Consider the following 18791-nt stretch of genomic DNA (forward strand, 5'->3'; position numbering starts at 1 on the left):
TCTGTATAGCAAAATTTTTGCCAAACACAGTCAAAAGTAAGTTACATGAAGGGTAATACTCCGCTAAACGAGCCGTAAGTAATTATCTTCGATAATTATTCTCAACAGAAACAAATGGATCATCAAAGTGTTCCGACAAAGTTTGCCCGGCGCTCTAACGGCTTTAATAATAATACCGTAATTGTGATAAATATAGTTAATTAGTAGATAAACGTTATATACGATGTAACAATCGTCGATGCGATTACAACGACGATTCAGTAGATAAGAGACAGATTATCGAGAGTAAATAAAGAAAATAAATGCATACAGGGATGATTAAGATATTATATAAGGGATAAAAATCATTATTGCGTATAATCGACATTAAGCGATCAGATAGTTTGTAACAAACCCGTAGAGAGACCAGTGATAGGTAGAGAACTATATATAATATATTAACGAATATCGGACTACTACACACACACTGCGATGTAAACGAGTAAACGATGTACTTATACATATACATTAGTCAATGTTCAATGTTGAGATATTTATCTGAAATAAAATACATATACGTTGTTTACACCATACCGTCTATAAAAATATCATGTTATTAATACTCTATATGAGAACTCCTATCTGTCAATAGAACTTTTCTCCTCTTTTTCCTTCACATTTAAAAATTTAATAGTTGATTTGATAAAGTAATAATATTATAATCAGTTTTCAATGCTGCATTTTTGTTTCATTTGCATTTGATTAAAGATATAAAAATAATTACGTTTTTATTGCCTTTTAAAATTTTTTCACACGTATAATTTTGATAAAATATTTAAGATGCTAAAATAATGTTTTACACAATAGCATCATTTCTTGTGAAATATGCATACTGCACAGCATATGTCGTATATAGTTTAACTATAAAATATTCCTTACTCTCAAATGCAAGATATACACAAGTCACACAGTAAATAAAAATAGCTCAAAAATATAATTTACATATTACAAGCAATTATTTTTCTCTTCTAAGTTTTAAACATGGTCAAGTCATATACATCAAAAACACTTCGTGCACGTGCAAGGTTTAATTAATCTGATGATCTTGATGGGGTTTATATTTGAGCTCTTGAAGCTTTCATCAACTTTCCCTTTGTGTTTCCAATCCCTCTCGACATGATTTACGAACTAATACTACTACTGCTATCGATTTATATACTTTTATGTGCACTTGCGCAACTCAAGTTACAAAGCAAAAGAACAAATATAAATACTGTGGAACATATGCCAGAGCTTTTAGGCCGTGTTTATTTATTAAAACGCGAGACAGTTTTTCCAATGTTTGATGAAGAGTTCAGTCAGATTGATGCATAAGTGTTCTCGAAAAAACTTTTAATTGATTAAATATCGCACAACTTTTATTTTACATGACATGTTACATGTTATATTACATGACATCGATACCATGCAAATAATAAAAATATGAACTATAAAATATTAATACTCGATTTTAAATCCACTTGATAATCGTTAATAAATACAAATATATATGTGGCATGGTAAAATTTTCATATATTCCATTTTATTCGCCTGTGTTAGCAAAAATATTCCAGCGGAAATATTAACAGTGCAACGAAAATTTATATAATAAATGTGTCGCATGATTATACAAAACTATTGGGCACGTTTGTAGTTTACAATATCGATACACGCATAATAAAATACTATTCGCACGCGCTTAAATCAGAATTTACGTGCGATCTCTTTTGCAAGAACAAAATTATTAATCTACATTCGGAGTAAATTTCAATACCTTTCTAAAATTTCAATACAAAGGATGGAATATATGAATCGCTTAATATTCATATATATTACGGGGTCATGGGTCGATGAAGACGCGCGACTCGTACGCTTCTTCTTTCATCCAAACACATCAGTCGGATATTCATACGAATGTATATGATATGCATTTAGAGAAGGCGAAAGGGTATGGGCTCCGATGCTCCGAGTTTCGGAGGAAAAGTTACAGATACAAAAACTTTCGGCAGCTGAAAACTTTTCCTAAATCGCGAGGGACTTCCGAGATCCTCGAAGTTCGAGAGCCGCTGATTCCTGGGGATTTGATCTCTCCTGAAAGCCGCCGCGTCCGTAACGCGTTCCCGTTAAATCACCAGCTAAATCTTACATCGCGCAAAAATCTCTTACAATTTATATGGTAGCCGACAATGAAATATGTTGTTGAACGAAGGTAGAAAACTTTCGGCGAGCTTCGCTAACTTTTTGCCTCACGTCGACAGAGGTTTGCCCGGCCAAACGGTTATTTTTATAAGGACGAGTGCTCGTAAGAATGGCTTTGGAGCTCTATAAGAGAAAAGTGTTTAGGATGCGATCCACAGTTTAGGATCTAGAGTAAACTTCCTCTCTTTTGGCGCTTCAGGCGCTTCTCGAATGTTCAATATAGATTCCTGTTCTATCGGATTCCTGGTGTTACGTCTCAGTCTGATCCTTCCATCTGCCCGCGAGCACAATTAATTCTTTCCATTAACGGCGAACACTGAGACACATTTATACAGACGATGGAAATTGATTAGTAATGGAAAATTCGTCTCCTCCATCTCCTCTCACTTCTTTTTTTGCATTTTATTTTTGCATTTCACAGATACGATGCTGTTCAGAAAAGTGTGCAAATATATACGGTATTACGGAATTTTTCAAGAGTCCATTAAATAATGACGCAAGAGGTTTTAACGATTTCGCGACATTTGCCAAACAAGTGCATAAGTGCTTTTAATATTTGTAACATTTTTATTTTTCATCTCGTTTTTTTAAAAATATCAACGTCTCCGAATGTCATATAATTGCTTCAATAAATTCATTCCCATTTCAATCAATTAATTCATACCCACTTCATACCCAGCTCGAGTTCTTTCACACAACACGTGTGTAAATTTATTAATACGAAAAAAGTAGCCGAACAGTTCAGCTTCGATCGCCTCCAAGTTAGCCGTGTGTGGGGAGATGCCAAGTATCCTATCTTCGTGCAACTCCCTCCCCTCGTTCAGGTGTTACGAAGGGAGGGGTTACGTAGGAGATCGGTAGCGGTTCGTACAGGGTGACGGTGACGGTTTCGAGTGACGGCTGGAGGACGGAAGGCGCCGAACGGAGGAGGGTTAAAGGGTGTTCGCGTCGGTGGTAGGTGGCGAGTGGGGCGGTGGGGTTGAACACCGGTGTGCGGAATCCTCTCTGTCTCACTCACTCTCTCTCCCTCCGGTCGGGGATGCTGGATCCACCGCTAGTGGAAACTTCAGTACGCGACCAACCACCGACGTGTGTTTACGGTCCGAGGCTCCGGCGGAAGCGGCGAGAGAGTTGTTTGCTTCGGGGGTGAGAATCTCTTTCTAACTTCTGTTCGCGACGTTGCGGTCGCCGTCACCACCTCCACCATCACCATTCGTCCAACCCTCAAAATAGAGTTGGTCACTCGCGCGTGTCCTCGTGAAGAAATGAACCGGCAATTTTCGGGTGAAGCTACGTTCGAATATCACAGATCGAGTTTCTTTTCATCCTGAATGTCAGATAATAAAAATTCGTGGATACTATCGATCAGTCTCGTTAGTCCATTCGTGAAGAACGACATCGAATCAAAGTTAAATTCGATTAAAAGGAAGTAAAGTTTAGTGTAATTAACAAGAAATATTACAGAGTAAATGTAGCAGTGGATATGTAATTATAGGTAATGTCAAAAACTTACTTAATCTTTATTAAGTAAAACGCGTTTTGATCGTACTGTCTAAAGACATTCAGGTAAAGGCAAATAAAATTCAAACTTTCGAATGTTATTAACGCGGAAAGTGTACCATTAGTATCACAGAAATAAGAAAAAGTACAGTTTCACGTGTCACTCACTAATATAATTATCTTTTACGAATGTTATGTTTCCTCATCGTAGATTAACACTTCTATAAATATTTCATTCTGCCTATTCTTATACTTACTTCTGCTGTAGATAATAAGCAACGAAGAAAACGAGGAAATAGTTCGCGTTTGAGTTGAACTCAAGTTCCGTTCGTCGCTTTAATTGGACATTCTCTCCGTTTTGGAACAACGTATGGAAATCCCGCAAACTTACCAGCAAGTTGCCAAAGTTTCGTGTTGTTTCAGTGTCAAGGACCGTAGTATGCGCGTTGACCTTAAAGCTGTCGGGATAACCGGAAGCGACGCCGAGCGAGCGACGGTAATGTTTTTGATCGATTTCTGTAAGAGGAAGTTTAATCACGTTTCTGGAGCCGCATTGACTGACAAAGTTGTAAAATAAACATCTGTTTGTTGAACAAGCTGTCGTGGCAAAGAAATACATCGATGAAGACTTTCACGAGAGTTCTCGTTGAAAAGTAACTGCAACGATGATCGCCGACAGTGGGTTTTACGTGATCGAATGTTAATTACTTTTATAAAGAAATCAAAGTTAGATTTTATGATTTAATATCTATCACATACTTGTACATGCATTGTTCGTGAGACTGAAGTAATTTTATTGCTGATTTTGCTTCTGCAGATTTCAGATCCATTACTAAAATTAAGAGCTGATTTCCTGCCTTTTCTTGAAAGGAAAATTTCTAATTAACACAATTGGTTGAACATGAGATGTAACTTCGAGCCATTAATATGCTTACTGTGATTGCGGGATAACTGAGATAAATGATTTTAGCAGTTTATATAGCCAAGATGAAAGATGTCTAGTTTAATAATCATTCTAATTTCCTAGAAAATTGTCTAAAATTGTGAATTACAACTTGATGGACAAGCCTTTTGTCTTGTAATGTCCAACTGATAGATACTTACATCACTATAACAACCAATCTTAACAGTATCTCAACATTAAACCGAAACCGATAAATGAATAAAATATTCTTTCATATCTAAATTTTTCGACCCTCGAGATATCCCAATCAGTAACGCAGACAGTTCTCGAATGCGCATCAGTTAGTCAGAGTATTAGAGATTCGCAAGAACGGTGTTTGGTATTCATTCGACTAGTACGCTCACCATCCTCGAGAAACGCAATCCCAGCTAGGAACGGAACAGTCGTGATACGTGGCGAAACATTCGCGTCGGGATGCTCTCAATGTCAAGGCGTTCAGGTGTGGAAGTGCACCTTCTAAAAGACCGTCGTCGCACTGGGAGTATCCGTCGCTCCTCACGTAAGAACGCCAGGAACGCGATGCTCGGCACGCCGCGGCGGTGGCGGCGCCGGCACCGGTACCCGGTTTGTGGTAGAACGCGTAACCGACGTTGGTGCGCCGAGGGCGGCAGTGCTGGTGGTTGTGTTGCGACGGCGGTGGCTGTGGTAGTGGTGGTGGCGGCGGCATTGGCGGCAGCAGCGTTCGTGCCCTGTAAGGGTGGTAGTGGCAAGTAGTAGTAGTACAACCAAGGGTAGTAGCGGGCGTAGTAGTGGTAGCGACAATACTAGCGGCGAGTGTAGTACAGCGGTAACTACGACGCGCTATGGGCTACCCCCTTCTTCTACACCCCCTGCTCCCCCCGAGTTCATGAATGAACGACCACTTCGCTCCCGCACGAGCGCTAATGGGCTTCCTTTCTCGCGCGGCGAACCGCCTACGTATTTTTGTCGATGCGACGTAATTCTCGCGGTTGACGGCATCACCGGCCGACTATTGCCTTTAGGGTTAATTGCCCCTTCATCCGACTTACAATCGGAGAAACGGAGCGACACGACTCCGGCGGCCTGAGAAATTCTTGGCATTTTCCGCGCGACCGATATCAAACTGAACGAGTCGGCAAGTTGGACACGTGCAGTCAAGAATATTTCGAAGAGACCACTTTTGATTTAGAAAGAAATCTCTTTTTCATTTCGTTTTCCATACTACTCTATTAGCTCTCTATTCACACGCAAAATTAAATACCTTAGTAAATAAATTCACACACACACACTCGTCATAAATAAATTCTTTTGCCCTATCAAAGTTTTCTGTTGAGAAGCTACGTCTTCAAATTGAACAGAAAATTCGTAACAGATGGTAAACAGAGGTTCCTTGGAGCGGCTTGTAGAAAAGTTGCGTTATGTCAATTCTAGCTCACTTGCTACTTTGGACGGTGGTATGGTAGCAAATGTGCACTTTCTGTAAAGACCAAGCTGCGAGCACAATCGTATATACGTTATCTCTTTCCGCAACTTCCTGGCGGCAGAACTTTTCATCATGATCAAGGATGTTGACCTTTTTCTGAAGTCTGGATAGAGAAAGACGAGTATGCTTCTTGTGGCGTTCTCGCGTAGCCACAGCGTAACCAACTTGGCCATTATTATCCGTTGTTGTCTACTTCCGCCTACTATATCTACTTCCAAGTGTTTCCGGACCGTTACTAATTTCTAAAAACTGGAACATTGCCAGCGTTGAAATCTTCTACACGATACACTTTTAAAGAGAATTTACTTTCTTCGTACATACGGCGTGTTCTTTAATTGCGGTCGCATCTTTGTCGAAGAGAGAAACAGCAGAGGACGAAACGAAACTCCTTTATTAATTCTTTTAGCACTCGTTTCGTAAATATGATACTATATGATTTACGTTACAGTAAAATATCTGTCGCAATTTATAACATGATTATTTGACGAGTTAAATCAGTTATATTTTACATCGCTTTTGTATTCCATTTATTACGTGTTTTGTTCATGTACTCTTGCTTTTCTGTAGACATATATTAAAATTTACGAAATTTCCTCCGTAAATATGAAAATGGAGGAAAAAAGAGAAATGAAAGGAAGAGAGAGTTATATTGAAAAAGAATACTATATACATATAAACTACTATATATGGGAAATGGTTTTCTTTTTGAGAGTTTAATTCTATATCAAGGAAACTATTAATAAATTTTTTTTAAACTATTCATAAACTTGTCCGTACATTCTTTTATTAAACGCTCTTTTCTGTTTCGTGAAATCATTCTCTATATTTGAATCTTTTATTCTTAAAAATAACGGATGACGTCTGTTTCGTTGGTTATTTTCGGATTTGGAAATTTTAGTTTGCAGTGGAATATAGGGTATTAGCTGTCTCAACTCTTAATTAGCGAAGTTAACGTTCTTCACCGAAACCATCCGACAGTCTACATTTGCAAGTCTTCTACGTTGACAAAACGTAAAGACAAACGTTGAGATTTTACAACTCTTCTCTGACATATACCAAGAAACATCATTTCCAAAAGTTATCTTTTTTAACTATTTTAATATGCAAGAGTATAGAGACAGATTTATTTTATTAATTATTTATTCTTTTTCATAAAAAATTATATGTCTGGACACACAAATGATATCACATATTGTTTTCTCAATACCGACGATCCTAAACGCTAAATTCGTGTTAACGACGTATATTACTGCGAAAATAACGACCTTGAGAATGCTTAATTAATCTTTACACAACTAATCTGGCTATAATGTAGCATCGTATCCGCAATCCCCCTTTCAACGATCGCATAATGCTAGTTCATCAATAAGTCTCGTCACCAAGGAAACGGCATAATTCCATGGGGAGCATTTATTATCCGGACAGTATAATTAATTTCTCGGTATATGAATTAATGTAAGAGTCCCCGATCGTACATCATCGCCATCACAAAGCTCTCTTCAACAGTCTTCGGACATGAAAAGTTCCAAGTTTCATGGTTAAATAGAATTCTAAGTGTCGTATAATCAAGTTTTCTATATTGCTAAGTAAGACTTCGATTACTGAAGTACAAAATTGGAAAATAAAATATTGGAGACATGTACATCCAGGAATTCTTGTATGTAGGAATGTAAATTCTTCTCTCAAGATTATATCTGGATAAATACAAATATAATATCAATATATTTATAATATATTTTTAATACTCTTTTTTTTGATAGCTCAACGTGCAATCCTTATGCAAATAGGAACCCATAACCAATACACTATCGGGAAAATCGAGACTTAATTGAAGCAAATTTAATGCAAATTGCGGAGCAGAATCCTATGATCTCTCCCATCGAATGTTTGCCGAAGCAAGATCGACTTTCTCGTCGAATTCGTCAAAGAGTCGAGAGACATTGGGCGATACACTGTAACGACAAAGCTACAAAGGCAATCTCAAATATACGACTCCCGCACCACTGTGTGTATTCATTTACGAACGTCAAATAACACTACTCGGGAACGAAGTAGGAAGAAAGCGAATGCAAAAGTGCTCGAGGCTCAGCTGGAGACAAAGGTCTCATACTCACCTTTTCGAAAACGTATCCGTCTGCGTCGAGTTGCAACCCCCGTACACCCTCTTCTGCTTTATCCACCCTCATCCCTTGCCGTCGATAGATCTCACTAGGAGGAAAGTCCTGAATTCTCGTGAGGCTCTCCCGCCGTGGAGTCACTCTCTCGAGAATTCCGACCGATCGAACGTGCGGGGTACTCGAAGCGCGGTACTCGCGTCGCATCGCGTGGCGTCGCGACGCCCCGCATCGTCGATGGAGAGAGGACGACGCGACGCCATCAGCGGTGAGAAAAAAAGCTGCTATCGGCGATGCCTTGGTGCCATTTGCTCGCATGAGGGCGCCGAAGCGCCATTGGAACCGTTGGTTGGAGCGGGCTTATTAGAATTTTTCGTTTGAGATATCCACTTAATTGACGCCAACGTCAAGGGATGGAACAAAGGGTGGAAGATGGCCGAAGAGGGGTTAGCGGCGCCGCGCGCGCGAGGGTGGGCGCAAAGGGGTGCGCGGCACGGCAGAAGAGGAGGAAAGAGCGCGAGAGAGAGAAACGGGAAAGAGGGGGAGGAGGGAGGCGCTCCATTATCGTAATTAATACCATTACAATTAACGCGCCGGAGACGGCGGTGCGCTCGCGGGAATCAGCCTGGATTCCTTTTACGCCGCTTTTATCGCGGACGAGCTTTTCCGGTTATATAACGACCAGCGGAAATCCGCTCTTCGGAAAATTCTTCGGATTTCCCTCTCCCCATTGCGCGTACGAGGCCGTCGTACGTTCGTGCAAGTTTCCGCGCGTTCCACTCCGTCTCGTTTCGCGAATATCTGCAGGTTTTGTCGTTGTGCCGCCTGTTCGGGCATCGGCACGTGATTGCCGATGTTTGCTGTTATTTGCGGGAGACGATGCGGGCTTGTCTATACGCCGTTCGCGTTGTTCCCGCGGCTTTTTGTTTAGTCTGCTCGGTTGTTTACGATTCTTGTGTTGCACCGTTGCATAGCTCCCACCAACAAGTATCCCCATGGACTGATTCTACGCAAGTAATTAAAAAGAACAAAGAAATATCAATTTGCACTGGCTTTTTCATGTGTTTCGTTTAAGTTAACAAGCTGCGGTAATACGTATGTCATGTTTGGAGAAATATAATTAAGATTTGCCTCGGAATCGGATAGAAATGTGCATAATTGTTGCTTTCCTTTCTGCTTTCTCGAATGTTTTCTATCTTTGGAAAAAATTTTAAATTTTTATAAATAGTTTATCAGATTACGTGATGCGTAAGCGCATGAAACAATAACGCATTACACAGTACTTTTTAATCCCATCGTTACGATATTCATCAATGCACATTGCGAGACTAAATGACGTTGTTGAACTTTTCACACGCCTGAAAAATACTCTAAAAATACTGCTGACTAATAAAATCTGCAAAACATTTTGTTAATCTATTCAAGAAAGAAAAAGAGAGACAGAGACAGAGAAAAGAAGAAAATATATTTTTTAAATTCTCTCATTCATCAATCTTTTATCGTTCAAGAGAGAGAGAGAGACAATTTTTTGCTGCAGCGCAAGGATTAATAACTTGAATGATGGATCCGAATTCATTAGATTGCTCATCACGTACTGGTCGTAATTGCGACCGGTGGGAAAAACCATCGTGCGCGTTACGCTTTTTTCACAAAACGGAATGTCGCGCGTATCGCGGAAACGCGTTGAAAATAGAAGAGGAAGCGAAGTTTTACGATGAAAGTTGGCCGCCGCGGTACTTTGACATCGTATAGAGACACCATCTACGAAAGCCGGTCACATATCCCCGGGAAAACCTAATTCCCGTCATCCATTCCGCGTCCTTTCCTCCTGGTGTCGTCGTCTCACGAGACCAAAGGGAGGTGTCGGCACGCGCTCGGCGAGATGAGGAACGTGTAAATATTTCAACAGCAGCACTTTTGACGGCTTCTACGACTTGAAATAATTTGCGGATAAGAGACATCACGTCGTCGGAATCGCCGTCGGAGCAAATGCTTTTTTATTGCCTAGCGTGCGAGTAATAGTACTGCCTTGTGCTATTTCGGCTGACCATGTATCGACTCGTACTACTTCGAGTGATCGCGTCCTGAAACCACTCGCTCGTAAGTCATTGGCATGGTATTGCGAAACACCACGCAGCGAATTATGTACCAGTCAGGAGATTACGAGTGTTCGAATTTGTTACCTAAAACGGTACTCGTCTTCCGACTTTAACGTTTAGCGTTCAGTAAGATCTGAAAAACTTGAGTATTAAATTCATCCGCGAACTTTGTGCACCTCACGTAACAGATTCCGTATCCTGCGGCTCCGTAGTGGCGTTTGTTGTGCCACCGGTGTGTCATTAACGTGTTTGATCAAAGCGTGGCCCGCTCAACGCCCGTCGTTATTGCGCACCCTTTGGCGAAGTGTTTAACGTTGTGTTGCTGAATTATTAGTAACTTTGACGGGGATCGTGACGTAATCGCCCCGATAATGTTACAATTAAGTAACTCAATAATGAAGTTAATTCAAATAATTAAAACGGAAACGGAAACTGATGCGGCAGACAATAATGGAAACACTTGTTGCTTCGCCAAATTCTTCGCATTGACTGAGCCTCGCGTTAGTCGTTTTTAAAATTTTTTACAATGATGATAACGAATTGCGTCTACAGTGCGCCGTGTACTTAATCTGGCAAACTCCAACTCTCTTTAGTTTTCTGTAAACTTTGAGTTTCTGATTTAGCGAGACTCCAAGGATCGGGTCTTATCGTATTTGTGCAGATTATCTCCGAAAATTGCTGGCGCGAAAGCTTTGCACATCCAGCTCTTCCGTTCGTCCCTAAAGGACCGAATTAAAGAAGACCGATAATCCACTTTGTCGTACGTACGATCGACTTAATACTTCCAGATCGTTTGGCAGAGTAATCGGCCGTTATGCCTTTCGTTCTCATTCGAGTGCCCTCATGCAGAAGGAATTGGAGTCCCAAATTATCTTTAAATGTGCGCATTACAGCTGTTTTACAAATAACATCGCAAATTAATTTCCTCCTTTATTTGAGAAAGTCGTAATTGTACTTTCTATAGACGCACAACAAACATGGGCACTCGTATTTTGCCACAATAATTATCTTAATATTTTCGTATATTTCGCGATATTGATGGAAATATGATTCCGGATTTTTGTTATGGCTGATATTCATTTGGCGACCTCGCCAGATAATCGACTGCCCATTGTATCGCTAATTAATGTATCAGCAGTATCGCAGTACGGGCAAATGTTAAAAACGTTGCAGATACCCGGTATCGCGCAAATAAACGTGACTACAATGGCCGCAACGCGTTTTATGGATCCGATCAAGTGGCACTAATTGAAAATAAATACCTTTACATATGTAATCATCCCTGCAAGATACATACACGGCACGGTCATGTATCATAGCCGTGTCATTCCCAGGTTTCGCCTGTGTGTGGATAGCAGCAGCCCGTATTACGTAATTCAAACCTCACAAACAGGTCACGTGAGTTACAGTTCCGTGAGTATCGGGTCGGCGTAACCAAACAGCCCGTGCTAATTACAAGGCAAATGCGTGCATAATTAAACTCGCGACATAAGCACCGAGCACGTTCGTTAATGTATTTATGACCGTTAAGATGGCTTCGACGTGGGTATCCAGACCGTTCGCATTTATGTGCGATCTCAGCTAATCATACTACTAATGCTTAGTCGGTCGATCGTAAATGCTTTATACTCGAGGCAGCATCCGTACATTTTAATAGAAGAGCGCCGATCGGGCGACCGTTTACGACTGAATAATTCGCGAATTCAAGAAGGTTCGCATCCCGGCAACGGGGAAAAAATACACATTTCAGAATGCGTTGCGAAAGAATTTGATTGAAAGAATATTTCAATCGGTTTAAGGGGGGAACCTGCTTTAGAACGTTGAAAATAAGGTATAATTTTACGAATGTTTTTGGAGAAACTATACAGCGGATCATTATAAAACTTTGATGCATTTATTAGTACATGTTTAAAGATAAAAAAATTATTTTTTTATTTGAATATATCGCCTGTAGAGGTCGTCCTGGAGGCATCTTAGTGCAGCCGGCATTGTAAATTGGCGAGCATTCTCCTGCCTCCAAATTTCATCCAAACTAAAAAATTGAAATATTTTCTCGTTATTTATGAATTCCCATCGTCGATGAACCTTTAATATTCATAAAAACATTAAGTTAAACAATTACTTTTGCATGAAAAAGTTCAACAACTTTGCCTAAAAATCGTACTTTTGTGTTCTAAGCTCCACCATTTTGGCACTTTTCAACTTTTTTCTTCTCTCTTTGGTTCATCGACGATGGGAATTCATAAATAACGAGAAGATATTTCAATTTTTCAGTTTAGACGAAATTTGGAGGCAGGAGAATGCTCACCAATTTGCAATGCCGGCGACGCGGCTGCACTAAGATTTCTCCAGGACGACCTCTACAGGCGATATATTCAAATCAAAAAATAATTTTTTTATCTTTAAACATGTACTAATAAATGCATCAAAGTTTTATAATGATCCGCTGTATAGTTTCTCCAAAAACAATTCGTAAAATATACCTTATTTTCAGCGTTCTAAAGCAGGCTCCCCCCTTAACGCCGACATGCATTGCATCTCGTGTATGAGATACGGAGATATGGAGAAAAATTCTGTACAATGCTGCTCGTGAGTGTTTTCAAATAAACCGCATTATATTTAAAAGAAGATAAAATATCGCGCTTTACGAAATCAACGTTTAGGAGACGAAAGTGGGCATCAATCTCTCTCTCTCTCTCGCATTTAGCATTATCGCTATCAGCATGTCCGCAGCTATCCGCAATGCGTGTGACGCGTCCGCACAGTGAAAGCAGTCGGCTGTAATCAGGCGGTTTGTAACGAGATGAGCGTGCACGGGAGCGAAACGTTCATAATCACCCAGATCGGGATGAGGCAAGCGTACCGTTAACTCGCCGTCCATCCGTCGATTCAGATCGCTGCTTGTCGACTGCGACAAGCGACGAACGGTCGTGCACATAATTCCGTCCAAATGATCATCCGAATGATCCGCTGTAGTTCTGAAGGAAGACGCCGAGTCGGTGCAATAAACGCGGCGCAGAACCGTCGACGATTTTAAAGCGTTCGTCGTTAACGCTCAGAACGTACGTGCACATAGATATAACCGATTACGATTACAAATTACGAGCGGTCGTGCAATAAACGTAGCCGGCTAACTGCAAGTTAATAACATGAACGCGCAAACTCGATTAATTTAATGACGCAATGATGTTAATTTGATGATAATAAATTGCAGGTAATGCAGCATATTTTATGCGCTTTAATTTGTTTATTTTATCAAAAAAATCAGTTGAAAAGGGGGAAGAAGATTCCTCTACAAATATTTGATACAGTTGCTTTTGATACATGATGTAGAGAGACCTGAATAAGTAACAAGAAATTTACTTGGCGGATTCGGAAAATTTTCGGAAATGAATATTCCAAGCAAGTTCACTTATTCGGAAGCTATCTGATCAATTTTCATAGCCTCATTCAAGTGTGATAATTTTCAACTTAAATTTTCGACGTGTCGGCTATGCATTTTCCTCACTTGTCAAGTACTTGACGAATTTTGTCAAGACGAAAGGCATGCTCGAGAACCGGTGTCAGATATTTTCAGCAACGTCGCATTCTGTTTGTTGTGCATCTTGAGATCGCTTGTTTAAACAAAGATCAGCAAGCTCGATCGGTCGCACGAGACAGTTTCACTGGCATACTGGAAATAGAGTCATGCCTGTCAAGAATACAAATACGAGCTGGCGAGCGCACTTTATTGCTACCTAACGATCGATGTTTTCCTCTACGCTTTGCCACAGCGAGCAGCCCCTCTCGCCGTAAAAGATCTCAATGATACATAACTTCCTCGGCTTCGCAACGTACAGTAATCCGATTTTACGACGTGTGGCTCGCAAAGGAATCCGAAAGAGCGAAGAAAGCTCACGAGAAGAACAACAGAAGGAAAAAGTTGGCACAGTCGAGAGACGTGGAATGGAAAGACACAAAGGAGCAGAAAAATCATAAAACAATTATAGTTTTCTCGAGTTACATTGATAACTGCAACATACACGCACACATGACTGCGGAAAGAGATCAACTATAATTATAATATTATCGTCATCGATAACGTGCCAGCATTGTTCTACGAGATTACAAGCTGTATGTTTATCGCGGCGAATAATTAAAGTGGAAATTTACGGAAGCAGTGCGTTCGCGTAAATTACCTCCCCACTGACGCTGCGGAGCGTATTGGCCAGAGTGCAGCTCGCAAACGCAATGCTTTTCCCTAGTTGCGAACTAAGCAGAGCTTATCCTACTTATTCCATCTCCCTCAGCCCGAGACAAACAACGGTGGACAGAGAGGATAAAGAGACTGAAAGGGATAGAAAGAGACGAACGAACGAAGATCGCAAGACGATTATCCGTGAAGAATATCGGTAACCGCGACGACAACTCGGGTCCCAACGGTGGTTGGAAGAAACGAGTCTGGTGGCCCAGGCCGCCGACTCGGGAGACCCGCTAACGTATCGCGGCGGCACCAAGCGATTCAGAGAGAGAAACGAGCGAGCACGGGCCAGGTTAAAAATGTTTCCACAGCGGTGAAAAGCAGTTCGTTTTCAGGAACCGTTGGCTCGGTCAGGAGGTGCTCTCTACGGGCACGTATGCGTGTACGTGTACATGGATTTGGGGATGGTGAATGTATGTGTACGTGCATGCGTGGGACGTGGCTGTAGAACGTGGATACTAGGAGACGTTCGAAATTGTGGATAGTTGGATACGTTGGAAGCATTCGCGTGTACAGGGTGTTCCGCTAAAACTGGACTTTACGATCCCTCTTTGATCGGTAATGACATTATGAGCTTGCAAAAGTGGTTCGTAATTAGCATTTGTGTGCAGTTGCTGTTGATTTGCTGTTAATTGATTGTTTGCAATTGCTCGCCATCACGTAATAAACGGTTCTCGCAAGGCGATTAAATTAACAAACGTGTTTATTAATACGCACTGCATAGAAATGACGATTTTAATGGATCATTTCGTCGACCTTCTACTTTGAAATTTCGCTGGCAATCTAAGAGAAAGAGCTTATAACTTTCATACCATGTATACGTTACGATGATGTATGATGATACGGTTGACGTGATATTTGACGCACGACATATACGCATTATAAAATTGAAAAGTTTTGATGTACATACATATATGTTTACCAACTCGATAACGAGAAGAAACATGCACACGATAAAAACATTGAAAAAAGAAAATATTATAATCTTTTATATATCTTTTTTATATTTTTTATATGTCGCGCTGGACAAATTTATGAGACTATCATAAAGCTATGTTAAAAAATACAAATTGAATCAGGTTTTTAATAAGAAAGCCAATCTTTCAAGTTTTATCAATAATAAAGATTGTATCGCGTTTCAACCTCCACTTTTCCCTAACGTGCCGCAAAGTATACGGCCATTAGAACAATTTGCAAAGTTGAATTATCTAGTAATAGCGGGTACACCGTGTACATAGACGCGCAGTGCGGAAGGATGCAGCATCTCCGTGCGAAGCGTAAAATCGCCCACCGTTGCATTTTTACATTGCTACTGTGATTTCTCGTACGAATGCTGCGGCCATTTATAGCTGGTCTTTCCTCTTCCGCTGAAAATTGTGTTAACTCATTGCGTAATCTCACATGGACGACTCTTGTTTAAATTAACGCTTTTCACACCGAACTGCACATTTATTGCGACGTAGAATAAAACCTGTCTAAACACCGAGAGTGTGCTTTTTCCTGGTTGCTCTGTGCGTTTACTTTGAATAAGGAATATTATGCCATCGCGTACTCGATTTAGTTTTATTCATGAGTTGGAATTATAATAATTACATGGAGCTTATATAAATTATATAAATGCATATTATATGGAGCTTCTTTTTCATAAAATATAATCTGGTCCGCTAATAGTTCGTTTCTTTCCTTATTAATATATATACCCAGGCAGCACACATTGGTTTCAAAACCGTTTCATAAACGTTTTGCCGTAACGTTTCATAACCATTTTATTGAAACGTTTCTTTTTCGGCAAAAAAACTTTTCAGAAACCATCAGAAAAATATTTATCAATTCTATATATCAGTGCCTCAAAGATAGACAGAGTTAAGTCACATTTTTGTAAAAAACTACATTTTTATATTTTATGAATTACTCTCTAAATTTCGTGTAGTGGAATCTCACTCTTTTGAAATATCACTTCAAGTAATAGTGATCTCAAAAGTTTCAAAAGAAAAGAAGAAGAAAAGAGTATTGGATCGGTTTTCCGGATGGTTATTTATAAGGTGATAACACAAATGTTACTTGCGAGAACGTCACGTCTGGCCTGGCTATCTCATCGGTCGCTTGGTGAATCAGAGGTGGGAATCACACACACTTGTATTGATTTTTGTCTCTTGTTCCATAATCGAGTATATAATCGAGAAACGTATGATGTAAAAATAATGAATACTCGCAAAGTAAGTAGAAATTACTATTTTTTCTATATTAATTATATAATTTCAAATGAATTTAATAAAACACATTTTTCGTTTCTGTGGAAACGTGAAAAATACGTTTTTAAAATTTAGGTCCAAAAACGGTTTCTATTTAAACCGTTTCTTAAATGGTACTTTTGTTTCTTAGACATTATATACGTCTAAGAAACATATATTAGGCTAACATGTGCTGCCTGGGTATTCTCCGTTATTATTATTCAGTTATTTTTCCAAAGAGCATATTTGTGCTCCGGTTTACAATCCTGTTTTTAACAGAATGAAATTTTCAGTTCACGAATCTATACGCGGCATTCTATAATAGACGCGACAATCATGTTACGTTATATTTTTTATATTCGAAGCACAACGATCAATGTTGCAACTGTCGAAATATTTGCTCTTTACGAGCTACAACTGTCACTCATACGACTGAGCGACATTTATGCGGAGAGTTTTCCGTGATTATTTCCGCCCTGTCGTGTACCGAGTCCTCTTTTCGTGCCATGGGCGAGCGTGTTACGCAACTCGGAAATGAATGGTACTTCGTTTCAGGCACGAGAACGCCGAGTCAAAAATCTTTACCGACTACGTCGCTTCTATTGAAAACGATACAAAGGGTGAAGAGACAAAGTAAGAAGACAGACGCACGCAGGGGCCGGATGCGACAAAGAAGGGCGAAGACAGTGCCGGATGGTCGAGTGTCGTGTGTCTGTTCAAACGCACTTGACCCTCCTCTTTCTACTTGCTAGTGTCGCCCTTCTCTCGCCCTGACTCTCGTTCCCTTCTTTCGCGCGCGTATGTCAGGTCGGGCTCGCATCTCCTTCGATTTCATCACGTGATACGTGCAAAATGAAAAATCAGCCAAGTGAAAACGCGTGGCAGGTAGATAGGACTTGCCCTTTGATGCGACGAAAAGAACTATCGTGCGTGCCACTCTGAAATATCATACCGTTTTTCGCCCGTTTGTTTGTGCAACAAAGCCGATGATCATGGTAGAACTACTCTGTCTGTCGCGATGTCGTCTGTCGGCTCGAGTTGGTAAAACAATTTTTCAACAGCTTCCATTATTAACCCTGTGCATTGTACGAAGTCTGTGGGATTTCAAGATATTTTAGTTTTAACGTTTCTTACTTCTTCTTCCAATCTTTCTTAATAAGATAGAATAGATATCTCACAACATTTGTAAAATAAAATCGATGAATAGGGAATAAAATATGAAAAGAAATTAACATATGTGAGCATATGCTCGACATTTTGGATGCAAAGATTCTAGAATTCGTTATCGCGGCGCGCGATTGTAAAATCAATCGAATTCAGGATATCATCCATTCGACCTGCTTTCCATCCAGCAAATAATTTCATTTCCATCATATCTTCTCTCTTGTTACTGCTAATTCTCAGGTATCAGTTACTATTCAATAATATCGTTAATAACACGATACCATCAACAAATATTGATCCAAAGCTTCTTCAACATCCTCTTGCGCTTCTCTCTTCTCATTTTCACGTGACTGACTCATCCTTCTTACTTCTTACACAAGTTTATCATCTGCCGCAACTACTACTATTCTACTGTGGCGGAAGTAAGACCCCGCAAGAAGTTTACGGTTGTTCATTTCGTTTCGCGAGCGGAATCGTCTCACATCGATCGCTCGATGAGCGTTGCGCACTTGACCATTTTGTTTGACCGCAAATTCGATTCTTCGGAATACAATTTCAGTCGCTGGTAATCGCATTACACCCGGCTTGCCGGATGCGCCGTCCCGACTTTGCCCTACGGCCTGCATTTCTAATTGAATCTTGTTTTTCGCTCACCTCGGCGTCTTCGTCTGGTATCGATCCGGCGTCGCGACCGCATCGACGGGGCTTTCGTAAAATAAAAGAAAAAAAAAAACAGAAAAGAAGAGAGTATCACCGCTAATCTGGCTTTAGCGCCTGCCTTACGCGACTCCGGCATGAATAGCTTACATGAAAAATGT

At 40.3% G+C, this 18791-nt stretch overlaps 1 protein-coding gene and 1 long non-coding RNA gene across 5 annotated transcripts in view; one reads left to right on the forward strand and one right to left on the reverse strand.

Moving 5' to 3' along the window:
- Positions 1-808: 808 nt before the first annotated feature.
- Positions 809-18791, forward strand: part of LOC105285240 (Down syndrome cell adhesion molecule-like protein Dscam2) — a 97079-nt gene continuing 79096 nt past the window's right edge. For 2 of the 4 annotated variants that reach the window (XM_011349342.3, XM_011349345.3), the window contains exon 1: positions 811-3363. The gene's annotated coding sequence lies outside the window, so the exon portion shown is untranslated. Of the gene's footprint in view, positions 3364-18791 lie in introns of all 4 variants that reach the window. The other 2 variants (XM_011349343.3, XM_011349344.3) reach the window with 2 other exon arrangements.
- LOC105285239 lies at positions 1380-12111 on the reverse strand. The gene is made up of 2 exons (XR_895033.3): positions 5026-12111; positions 1380-4233 (listed from the first exon to the last, which is right to left on the reverse strand). It is a non-coding gene; the product is annotated as an uncharacterized LOC105285239 (long non-coding RNA).

The sequence above is a fragment of the Ooceraea biroi genome, chromosome 5, assembly GCF_003672135.1.
Source record: "Ooceraea biroi isolate clonal line C1 chromosome 5, Obir_v5.4, whole genome shotgun sequence".
In the NCBI taxonomy this organism is placed as follows: domain Eukaryota; kingdom Metazoa; phylum Arthropoda; class Insecta; order Hymenoptera; family Formicidae; genus Ooceraea; species Ooceraea biroi.